This window comes from Nicotiana tabacum, chromosome 22, assembly GCF_000715075.1.
Source record: "Nicotiana tabacum cultivar K326 chromosome 22, ASM71507v2, whole genome shotgun sequence".
Classification (NCBI taxonomy): domain Eukaryota; kingdom Viridiplantae; phylum Streptophyta; class Magnoliopsida; order Solanales; family Solanaceae; genus Nicotiana; species Nicotiana tabacum.
This window is the reverse complement of record NC_134101.1, coordinates 54,017,292-54,031,124: the sequence shown is the minus strand read 5'-3', so window position 1 is coordinate 54,031,124 and position 13,833 is coordinate 54,017,292.

Below are 13,833 nucleotides of genomic sequence, written 5' to 3'. Positions count from 1 at the left end.
AGCTACCGGCTGCATTGGTACAACCTCTAGAACCTGGTCGACCTGAACCCGCTGCTCTGGAGTACCGATGACGGGAGTCTGTGCTCCTCCCCCGGCCTGAGATGTAGCAGGAGCAAGTGGAATCAATCCAGCCTGAGCTAAGGTGTTGAACATGCTTAGAAACTGGGCTAGAGTCTCCTGGACGGCTGGTGCAGGAACAAGTGCCTCAGGTGTCTGCCCTCCAGCTGGAGCTACTGGGGGCTCCTCTGTAGTAGCTCGTGCGAGTGCTCTGGCTGCACCACGTGGACGTCCTTGACCTCTACCCCGGCCCCGACCTCTGATAGTGCGGCTGATAAGGTGCACCTGGATCTGCACATGAAAAACATATGCAGAGAGTAGCATGAGTACACCACAATCGGTACCCAGTAAGTGCCAAACCTAACCTCGGTCGAGTAGTGACGAGGTCAGGTCGGGGCCCTACTGGCAAATATAAAATAAAAACAATATATAGTGTAATACCGCAATAAAATAAAGGCTGAAATTTAACAATAATGAAATCATAGAAGGTAATAGCTCACTACACAGAAAACACAACAAGGGATCTCCCGAGGTACCGTCTCGTAGTCCCAAACGTAAATGTGCAGGGGGATCTCGCGGAATACCGTTCCGTAGTCCCAATGTAAATATGCAAGACATGGGGATCTCTCGGAATACTGTTCCGTAGTCCCAACGTAAATATGCAGTACAGGGGGATCTCTCAAAATACCGTTCAGTAGTCCCAAAGTAAATATGCGGTATAGGGGGATCTCCCGGAATACCGTTCCATAGTCCCAAAGTAAATATGCAGCACGAACGATAGTAATACAATTACATCACGAAATTCTTACAATTTAGACTAAGTACCAGTCAGGAAAAAAATAGGAAATTCACTAAGCATGCTGCACAGAATTCATATAAACAATTAAGACACGTAAATATGTTGTATTAGACTAAACATGATAGCTACACATAACGGAATACTCAATTAATAATGAAAATAGATTAGTACTCATTAAAATGGTATAACTCAAAATAACAGGAAAACATATTGCTGCTTGGTAAGAAAATCGGGTTTTACCACAACTAGCCCATGTACGTACTCGTCACCTCACGTACACGACGCTCACATATCACAATAGTTCCAAATCTTAAGGGGATTTCCCCCATACAAAGTTAGGAAAGCCACTTACCTCGAACCAAGCTCAATCAATCGACCACAATGCCTTTCCCACGAATATCCAGCTCCGAATGGCCCAAATCTAACCAAAAGCAATTACATATTATAAATACAATCATAATAGACTCGTCTAATTAATAAAATTAACACGTTAACAAAAAATCCGAAATTAACTCAAAAATTGCCCCACATCTTGGAATTAGGTAAAAGTCACAAAATATGAACACCCAATCGCTCACGAGTCTAACCATATAAAATTTACTCAAATCCGATCACAAATCCCCTTCAAAACTCGAAATCTTTGTTGAAGAAATTCTTCCAATCTTTCCCAATTTCAACCCCAATATCCAAAATTAAATGATGAAATCAACCATAGTTTAGTGGAATATAACCATAAAGGAGTTAAGAATCGTTACCCAATTGATATCTCTTAGAATCCCTCAATACCTCGTCCAAAATCCGAGCTTCCAACTCAAGTTTTTGATAAAATGGCAAAACCCCCCATTTTTTGGAGACTTTAACACTGCCCAGTGATTCCTTAATCGCGATCACGGGAACACCCTCACGATCGCGAATAACAACTTCGCTGCCCCATTATTTTTGCTATACGCAAATGCATAACTCTCCACACGAACGCGATGAAATATCTCCTAAGACTTACGCGACCGTGACTGACCTCACGCGATCACGAAGAACAACACCCAATTCCACGACTGCCTTATTTCTTCTTCGCGAACGCGGCCTAGCCCATGCGTTCGCGATGCAAAACCTGACGAACCTACGTGATCGTGTCCCATTCTTGGAGAACGCGAAGAGATAACCCAGATGATCTCCTAATTACTCTACGCGATTGCGGGCCTTATCACGCAATCGCGATGAAGGAAACTAGCTGTAGAACACCAGCAAAAATTGCCAACTCCTTAAGTCCAAAAATGACCCGTTGAGCATCTGAAACACGCCCGATGCCCCCGGGACCTCGACCAAATATACCAACCAATCCTAAAACACCATACGAATTAAGTCGAGCCCTCAAATCACATCGACTAATGCTAAAATCACAAATCATCCTCCGATTCAAAGTTAAAGAACTTGAAACTTCGAAATTCGACAATCGACGCCGAAACCAACCGCACCACGTCCGATTGACCCCAAATTTTGCACACGGGTCATATACAACATTACAGACCTACTCCAACTTCCAGAATCGGAAAACAACCCCGATATCAAAAATCCCACTACCTCCAAAACTCCAAAAATTCGACTTTCGCCATTTCAAGCCTAAATGAGCTATGGACCTCCAAAACACAATCCGGACATGCCTCTAAACCCAAAATCACCTAACAAAGCTAACGGAACCGACAGAATTCCATTCCAGAGTCGTCTTCATACAGTTCCGATTATGGTCCAAATCCTAAGGCTTAAACCTCCATTTAGGGACTAAGTGTCCCAAAATACTGCGAAACCAAAAACAAAACCTCCCGGCAAGTCACCTAAGCAGAAAAAGGTACGAGGGAAACAATAAATAGGGGATCGGGGCTATTACTCTCAAAATGACCGGTCGGGTCGTTACACACCTTCTCCCCGTTCAACAAAATTTCTTACCCGGACTTTATTTTTGCAGATCAATAATAATAGAGTCAAACCTTCCTTTGACTAGGAATTCAAATAAAAGGTGACTTGGAACACCCGAAAAATCAATTTCAAGTGGCGACTCTGTAAATAAAATAATCCCTACTCAAATTTGTCACTTTAATTAAAAAAAACTCTTTAATCCACAATAATTCATAAAACATAATACAAATTCTTTTGGGGTATAAAAGAGGTGTGACATAGTGTAGACGACTCTTTATGAGGAAACCTCTACAAAAATAATGATTGTCGATTCTTATGTTTAGCTTCTAAAATCCCTCAAAAAGCATCATAAATGAACATGTAAAATTAGTGTTGGTTTGGTTCAATTAGAATTGCATTGTGACAACCGAACATGAGGCTTTGTGGCAACTAATTATAGCCTTTTTTCAGGCTAAAAATACCGTTTTTATTAATATTTTTTTCTCGAAGTTAAGGTGTTTAACTAAGCTTTTAAAAAGGAAAAAGTATTTTTAAGTAAAAGCAGAAATAATTTTTGAATCTTCTCCCTCAAAAGTACTTTTTGAAAAGTATTTTTGAGAAAAACAAACTTAAAACACTTTTTGAAAGTTTGGCCAAATATTAATTGTTGCTCAAAATTATTTCTTAAATTAATTAGCCAAACATAACTACTTCTTACCAAAAAATATTTTTTGAAAAAATACTTTTAAAAAAATATTTTTCAAAATAAGTTCCAAACATGTGTGGTTGTGCGCACTTCTCAATAGTTAATTGTTTTTCTTCGTGATCAACGAAACATGCGCAATCGCACATGTCCACTTTAAGGGAGAGAAGATTCATGTGTGGTCCATAAGTTCTATTTAATACATTCATTATGGAACTTCTATTTCACTTTAAAATAAAATACAAAATCATGTCTATGGAGAGGAAAAAAAGGAAATATATAAAAAATTATAAAAGAAAAAGATCAATTGAATAGATAATAAAAATATATAGAATAAATTTGAACATTTGGACAAAAGAGAAGTCAACTAAATTTTAAGGTTGAGTTTCCATCGGTAGTTTGGTAGGATGCATTACATAAAATAATGCATCCATTAACTTTGTGTATTAATAATATTTTGTTTGGTATATTTTTAAACCTATGCAATAGTTATGCAAGCATTAGTTATACAGCCTATTTAGTATTATCCTATGCATAACTAATGCATAAAAACCATGATATTAACAATGCAATTGGCTTTAATGCATGCATTAGCTTAGTTAAAGACAAAATTGCCCTTCAAAATTTATGCTTGATTAAAATATGCTATTATATTAATGCAAGTTTGATGTAAAGTTTGACACTGAAATTGCTCCCGCTATTTATATCTATACTCCGCCAATTTCTTCATTGTAAATTTATAAATTTGTACTCTACTACTACGTACTGGAATGCACTTGTAATCAACTCATTTTTTTTTAATTTTTTTAATTCAAACTTTTTTGCCTAATAATACAAGAAAGTGGAAAATAAAATTATATCCCTAGCAGATAAATAAATACTTAGCATATTTCCTTTTTTATAAATAAAAATTCAGTTTTATGCTACAATATAGGTAGACATATAAAATATTTATTTTAAAACTTTTTTCATATAAAAATATTCCTCGACATATGTTTCTTTTTAAAAAGATAAAGTGATAGACTAGTTATGAGGGTATTTTTATTGACAAACAACTATTTTAGAAATTGTGCAATACTTTAATACATCAAACCAAACAATGGGTAAGAAATATGCCAGCATTACTAATGCCAGCATTACTAATGCCAGCATAATTAATGTAAGCATAACTCATATCAGCATAACTAATATACCATATTCAGCATTATTCTTATGCACCCTACCAACCGACCCCTTATTTTTATAGCTTCAGTGCACGTAAATGCACACAGTTTAAGGTTTAAGGGCCGTTTGTCTATGTTTTTTTTCCTTTTTTCCTATACTTTTTTTTCCAAAAAGATGTTTGACCATAAAATTTTACAAGTTATTGAAAAAATTTCAAAAATAATTTTTTCAAAAACCAAAAAGCAAATCACTTTTTAAAAAAATTCGAAAATTTCTTCCCCTCACAAAACTATAATAATCAAATATAATTCTAAAAGTTATATTCAAACATAATTTTTTTGTAAGTGACATGTATATCCAAATATAATTTTAAAATACAAATATTATTTTTCAACTTAACTCCAAATATTATTTTTGTTAAAAAATTATAATTTTTATGTTCAAACGCGTACTAAACCAACTAACCAAGTATCTCCAAAAAAAAAAAAAAAAAAAAGGATTCTTTTTATATTCACCTCAGCCTCCCTTGTCATTAAAACAAATTCAGTTAACAGTCACAATTCGCATGGCAGAAGCAACTACCAAAATTAAGAGCTCCTTTTCCATATCTAATCAACTAACTAAAGTCATATATTTTCGCTTTCTTTGCCCCTATATCTTATTGGATTTCCTTATTTGTGTGCCCCATTAAATCTTCTTGGATATATATGCATATAATTTAGGCGAAGTAGAAGATGCATTTGCTAAGGTTAACCAAGTTGGTAGCTCTCTTATTTCTTGTTCTTGCCTTGTTCTTGTTCTATAGAATATAGATACCCTTCTTTTTCTTCCCCTCAAACTATGGCTGAAGGATCCCCCAAATCACTTTATGATTTCACTGTCATGTGTGGTCCATAATTGTTTTTTAATACCTTCATTATGGAACTTCTATTTCACTTTAATTTTTTTTTTTTTTAAAAAAAGCATGTCTATGCAGAGAAAAAAGGAAATGTACACAAAAATTATATAAAAGAAAAAGGGCGATTGAATAGGTAATAAAAATATATAGAATAAATTTGAACATTTGGACGGAAAAAAAGTCAACTAAGGACCCGTTTGTTCATTAAAAAATTTCTTTTTTTTTGAAAATGTTTGTCCATGAAATTTAACAAGTGTTTGAAAATTTTTTGAAAATGAATTTTTCAAAAATATTTTTTCCCCCACTCACAAAACTGCAATATTTTTCAAGTGAAATGCATGTCCAAATATAATTTCAAATTTCAAATATCATTTTTCAACTTAACTCCAAATACTACTTTTTTCAAAAAATTATATTTTTATGAGAAACAGAAGGAAAAAAATGACTGGAGTGGGAGAGTCAGAGTCGAAAAGAGGATTCCTCACTTTTTTCTATTATTCAAAACCGTACATGAAACTTTCATCTCATACGACTCCTAAGAGATAAAAGAAAGAAGAACCCAATTTCTTTCTTTTTTGATTACCTTCCTCGCGTATGTATAAGACCGAATCCATTCGATTTCTAAAAAGGATTACAAATTTTTAACTTTTCGAGGAATCCTTCATCAGTGGTTGTGTGATCCTTTTGATGACCTATGTTGAAAGGATATCTATCTAATCCGTTCGATTGCGTAAAGCCCGCGGTAGCAACAGAACCATAAAAAACTAAAAAGTATCATCAGAGATGAAATTCCGAATGTCTCTAACGCCGAATAAATAATCAACATTACTGCAACTAGAACTGTCACAGTTCCTCCAACTATGAATATTTTTCACTTTTCAATTTGGATCTTCATTGGTATTTTCAATAAGACCAGACTGCTCCTTGATTTATTTAGCCCACACCGGCGTTCGAACTCCTTCTTAAACAACATCGAATTAAACATTTACCAAAAGCAGAAGAAGAATTAGTAGTAGGGTATCAAACCGAATATTTAGATCCAAACGCCTACTAAATATTAAGGTTGTTATAAATATATTATATTATGGATGTTCATTTAGTACTCTGATGTAAATAAACTTTCTGAAGAATCTTATCCATATGGAACTCCACCGTAAATATGTTTATCTATTTAGTACTCTATTGGAAATAAGCCTCCTAAAGAAACTTATCCTTTCGGTACTCCGTTATGGATAAATATTATCCCTGGTGTCACACTCCAAACCTGGGGAGGTGTGGCTGGCACCCGGTGCCATGCTGGCCCGAGCGAACCACTCTGTAACTCATGATCATTCGACCAAAACTAGAACATACTTAGGTCGAATTAACTGAACTCATTCCTTTTGTAACTATTATGGGCCAACATGGCCAACACTCATAATGTACAACTGTAAGTGGGAAAACACTGTATCAATGAATCATCGTTCTTAAAACATGAATATATATGGACTGTCAAGGCCTCTGACATACTGTACAAAATGAACCTCTGTCTACAAAGCCTCTAAGATTATTTTACATCAAATGGAACAGGGTACCGGCCTACCTATAAGTCTGTAGCAAAACTCTGACACGATGACTCATAGACTCAGCTGCACTCCAAATGAGGTAGAGTCTTACCGATCCTTCGCTGAATGCTAACCTCGTGTACTATGAGGGCTCGTCATACTGATTATCTATACCTGCAGGCATGAATGCAGTGTCCCCAACAAAAGTACGTCAGTACGAATAATGTACTGAGTATGTAAGGCGGAACTGAAATATAACAATAAGACAACATTAATTAAATACATATAGGAATCAACCTGAATCTCTGAAGTGCCAACGTATATGCATACTTATTATACTTATACATATAATGTTTCCCTTTGAGACTATTTCTACTATCCATATCGTATGACGCATGACTGTCCAACTGATCAGTGGTAACTGCCCGACCGGCCGTAACGCGGTGGTAAATGCATGACTGCTCGACCGGCCGTAACGCGGTGATAAATGCATGACTGCTCGACCGGCCGTAGCTCGGTGGTAAATATGTAACTGCCCAACCGGCCATAGCTCGGTAGTAAATGCATGAATTCCCTACCGGTCGTAGCTCAGTGGTAAATATGTAACTGCCCAACCGGCCGTAACTCGATGGTAAATGCATGACTGCCCGACCGACCGTAGCTCGGTGGTAAATGATGATGCATATAATATCATTATGAACATTAACATCTTTATCAAATACCTCAATAGGGAACTAGATATATACTTAGACATGCTTGAATATTATTTTACAGGAATAAATAACGTAGACCTTCTTAATTACTATGAGTAGAACCATTTATGAAATAACATTACATTTACGTATCGTTACTTGGATCATGCCATAAGAAAAGAAGGGATAGCCTTAACATACCAGAGCCGATTCTCTTGACAATCCTTCTAACACACACCAATCGCGACGAAACACGTAACAGCGAGATCAAAATAGGGAACAATCCGTATGATATTCTTGAGAAAGATTGCAACGTACTCCCTTAGAATCGCAAATCCCACGTTGCTATAGTATTAAGTAGTTTTTGTATGAAATGTTGAAGAAAATCAAGTTACTAGAATGATACCTCTCTTTGTATGATACATTTCTTTACTATAATGTTGAAATGTTGAAGCAAATCATTAAGTAGTCACGTTTGTATGAATTGCAAATAAGTAGATACCTCTCTTTAGTGAAGTAAAGAGATCTTTAAATATTGTGAGCTCCATCCGTTCAAGCTTAGCATCTTAATGAGATAAGGAAATCTCCAAATTTGTTGGTTTTGTGGGCCCCACATTAGGATGATTAGGCCATAAAACTCTTCTTAAAATGTGCCACCTTTTTACATGACTTAAGAGTCATTTCTTGGCTTGATCAAGACAACCTTGGGCTGCCATGTTAAGGGCACTTAGTTTTATTTATATTATGCTTAATTACTCAATTAGCTTAATTACTTAATTAATCTCTCACTAAAAATTTATAATTTCCCAATTATTCGCATAATTAGGAATTATCTCAAATTACTTAAAATATTATTCACTTTTAACACACTTTGTACACCTTACTATTATGGTCATGTGGTATCATATAAAATCAATGCATACACTATTATTTCATTAAAACATCCATGTAAAAATATATATATTTTTTTAACTTCTAATTTTCCTAATCTTATATAAAGAGTACAAATTTTCGTACGCTTAATTCTTAAAATGGTAAAAGATAACCTTCTTTTCTTGTGAGAAAATAATTTCTATCTTTATAATAAAGAAAATCTCATAAACTTTCTCATATTATGCGTATAATTTAAAGCATATTCGAAAGTAGTAATATTAATAACTATATAAAATCATATTTTTCAAACTTTTTTTTTTACAAAAATATTCCGTTCAAAATACCGTATCAAATGTATATAACGGCATCAAGGTTGTTAAACTTACGGGGTCTTACAATAACATAGTCACAAATCCGCTATAATCTCATGAATAGTCCTAATCCCTTCAAGATCATATGGATTACTACGACTCATCCTAATATCAAAGTACGGGATGTAACATCCTTCCCCCTTTAGAAATATTCGTGCTCGAATGTTAACTCTTAGAGATTTACAAAACTTTTGCTAGGGTCTCCTCTGTAAACTAAATTAAAATCCAACCTCTATCTGAAGTCTCGACTATTCACAATCTTTTGTACTTGAGTATCTCGTATCTTCTTCACATTTACCTTACTCATTTTTCAACCTCGCGTCGTTTCTTCTGTTTCTTTCATAACCTCCCTTCCACATAGGTAGAAATTACGCCTTAAAGCTCTACTGTGATACTTGCACCTCTGGTGCATACAAAATCTGGTGAAAGCTTCATACTGACTTCTTACGACTTAGCTCTATGGAACGATCTAGAAATAAAATAAGGGTAACATTTCCTAAATGCCCTATAGCCTCTTAATTATAAATGTGGCGCGCAACACACCCATAAGTGAGACTCTACTTGGCACGACTTTGTATATACCAACATCAAGGTTGTTAAACTTACGGGGTTTTACAATAACATAGTCACAAATTCTCTATAATCTCATGAATGATCTTAATCCCTTCAAGCTCATATGGATTGACGACTCATCCTAATATCAAAGTACGGGATGTAACACCTGGTAGAAGATTATCTATATCTGGTACAATACGCTTATCCTTTCGATATTCCATTATGGATAAATATTACCCCCGGTAGAAGATTATCTATATCTGGTACCCATAAATATGTTTATCTATTTAGTACTCTATTGAAAATAAGCCTCCTGAAAAAGCTTATCCTTCGGTACTCCGTTATGGATAAATATTACCTCCGGTAGAAGATTATCTATATATGGTACAATAAGCTTATCCTTTCGGTACTCCGCTATAGATAGATATTATCCATTTAAATACATCACCAACCCCTTAAAATTGTCCACACTTTTTACTTAGACACTCCATTTTAAGTTCATTTCAATTGAATACTCCAACCACATCCCAAATGTGTCATTTAGACACAATTTGATGATGTGGCATAGTGCGTGTATTACACCATTTTTCAGAGCGTGAGAATTCAATTTTACCTTTTATAATTTTTTCCTTCGGGTCACCACCTTCCTCTCTCCCTCCACTAGTCCACCACCATCACCTCTCTCCTTCTACTTAATAAACCTCAAATATTTTGTTCTTCTTTGTTTCTTCTCCGCTAAAGATTCGAACCTCAACAATAGCTAATATGAATTTTGATTATCATGAACTAAGTAATAGCCGAATTTGAGTTATAAGTTAATAACCCAGATGATTCTTTTGACAATAACCAAAGCTCCAAAAATTTTGGGATTCAAACTTCAACATTCATATGCTAAGAGTCAGATCCAAAAGTTTTCGAACCAAATAATGAGATTCAAGCAGATCTTTAAACCCAACAAAATTGTCCGAAATTTTCAATCCAAACACCATATGTGAATATCTAACAAACTATAAATAACCAACACCAATAGAGTTTAAGAATCTCATATTCACAGGAATTCAAAATTTCAGAAACGATCTCTAGCGAATGTCAAAGATTTCAAACAACTACTAAAAGAAGGAACTTTCAACAAAAAGAAAAAAAGAAGAAAAGTTTTGACAGAAATTGCTCCATGGCTGAATATTTGGTGTATTTGGTGTGTATTGTTTGATTCCAGAAGATCTCGATAGCTTGTTGTGGCGGGTGTAATTTCTGACAATCTGGGATTAATCCTCCATGACAGAGAAATTATTAGTTAATTTCTATATCTTATGCATGTTCTTAATATTGTAGAGGGCTGGAGGTGGAGATTAGGAGGAAAAAGAGTGGTGGCAGGGGAGTGAATCTGTACCTCTGTTCTTTCTTTTAGAAGAAGAAGACAGAAGGAGGGAAGGGGAGTCGTTGGGGTCCTGGGGAAGATGACAAAGGGGTGGGATGGGTTCTTGTTTCTCGTTTTTTTTTCTTCTCAGTTTTTAAAATTCGTTCAAGTTATGTCCACTTAACTCCGTCTTATTCTTCATATTGGCATGTGAAATACACGTTTCTTTTGTATTTGGTTGCATATCAATTTTGTGTCTAAATGACACATTTGGGATGTGGTTGGAGTGTTCAATTAAAACAGACTTAAGATGGAGTGTCTAAGTGAAAAGTGTGGACAACTTTAAGGGGCTGGCGATGTATTTGGCCTAAATATTACCCCCGGTGGAAGATTATCTATATCTGATACAATAGCAGCTTACAAGTAGCTTGCAGTAGCAGCTTGCACAACAACTTCCTTTCTTCTATAAATAGAGGATATTTCAGTTCATTATGTACATGATTTTGAAGTTGAATAATATATCAATCTCTCTCTATATCTTTCTTCGATTTATTTACTTTACTATTTTTATTTTATAACACGTTATCAGCATGAGACTCTGCCATTTTGAGCGCTTACTTCGAATTTAATTTATATTTCAGTATTCAACTCCGATGTAAGGCGACGCTCTTATGTATGTGGTTAGATCTTGTTCATTCCGAGCATCATAAGACAGATTATATCCTTGAGGTGGTGAGTTTTTCTTCTTGACAGTTGTGATGTAGATATCACTTACATATGGAGTGGCTAAATTTGCGTAATTAATTTGAGCCTTTTGCTTATATTTTAATATCTTTATCATCGCTTGCTTGGTTATATGTTACGTATATAGTACCTATTTTGGTATTTGTTTTCATCCTATTATCTTAATATAGGATTATAAAGTGGATAACATTGTTAGATCCACTTAAAATCCAGCAGAGTTTGCAAGAAATATATAACCACCAGAAGTGGTTATGTTTCGTATATCTCATTGTAACTATATTTTGTTAACCACCAAAAATGGTATATGACTATGACCGCCATAAGTGATAATTTAGGCTTTCTATTGTTACAATTGAAGATAAGCTAGAGATATATTCTCTATATTACATGCATGCCTCGATTTGCTCTTGAAGTAGTAAATATTTTAAAAGAAGTTGAAGCATCACAATTTGATGTGATTAATGCGCGTTCAGATAATTATGTTCGATTTCCTGAAGGTTGAGAATTTTTGATAAATATTAATTCATTCCCCGAAGTGAATGTGATAATATTAATAAAGCTCGTAAATATGAACGCGTTCTTGATGTAAATATATTACAATTCACCTCCAGAAGAAGTAATATGATTGAGAGAATATATACTCAATATTTCATATTTTAAATTTACTCCAGAAGAAGTAACACAATTGAAATTTTCTCATGAAGTAGGAAAATATTATGAAGAGGTTTTTTCTTGTACTTAAACAATTGTTTTATACTATTGTTTATTTGATTATACTTTTCTCTCATGATACCATAAGTGTCTGAGCAATTTTTAATTGTACAAAATGTATCAACAACTCCCGAAGAGCTAACTATTTGTCTAGAAGACACATGACACCAGTAGTGTATGATAAATATTAGATTGTGGATAATAAATGAAGGCTCTCGAGGAGCTTATATACAAATATGTCATTCATATTATATGTGTAACGACTCGACCGGTCTTTTTGAGTATTATAACCCCATTCCCCTATTTACTACTCGATTTATACGTTACAATTATTTTATGACTTACCGAGTTAGTTGGTTCGGGTCCGAAAGAAATTCGGAGTGAAATGAGACACTTAGTCTCATAATTAAAAATTTAAGTTAGAAAAAGTTGACTGGATGTGGACTTATGTGTAAACGACCTCAGATTTGAATTATGATGATTCCAATAGCTCCTTATGGTGATTTTGGACTTTGGAGCACGTCCGAAAAATTATTTAGAGGTCCGTAGAGGAATTAGGCTTGAAATGGCGAAAGTCGAATTTTTGGAAAGTTTGACCGGGATTGACTTTTTGATATCGGAGTCAAAATCTGATTCTGGAAATTTGAATAGGTCCGTTATGTCATTTATGACATGAGTGCAAAATTTGAGGTCAATCAGACGTGATTTAATAGGTTACGACGTCATTTATAGAAAGTGGAAGTTTCAGAGTTCATTAGGCTTGAATCTATGTGTGATTCGTATTTTTAGTGTTGTTTGATGTGATTTGAGGCCTCTAGCAGGTTCGTGTTATGTATTGGGACTGGTTGGTATGATTGGACGGGGTCCTCGGGTATGATTCGGGGTGGTTCCGGACCAAGTTTGGGTGTTTTTGATGCTGTTGGTTGCTGGTTCTGGTATTGTTCTTCACATTCGCGAGGAACCTTTCGCGTTCGCGCAGAAGGTTTTTGCTGTTGGGACTTTGTTCTTCGCGTTCGCGAAGAAGGAATTTTTGTTGTCCGTCGTTTGACTTGGAGGCTCATATCTCGCAATTTATAAGAAATTTTGAGCTAATCCAAAAATCAAAAGTTGTAGCTCTTTGTGTCTAGTTTTCATAAAGGTAAACCATTTATCATTTAGAGTTGTGTAAAAGAAGTTATGGTGGATACACTATAGGCTGTCTGGGAAGAGTTTGAAAATCTTTGTGGCACATGGTTGACTTTGGAAGCGTATATCTCGCAATCTATAAGAAATTGGGAGTTGAGCAACAAATAAAAGTTATAGCCCTTGGTGTCTAGTTTTAAGAAAGTTAAACCATTCACCATTTGGAGGTTTGTACAAAATGTTATGACCATTATACTAGAGGCTGTTTGAGAAAGGTTTGAAAATGGTTGTTGGAGAATTTGTTCATCGCGAACGCTAGGGGAGGGTCGCGAACGCGAAGAACAAACCCCTGG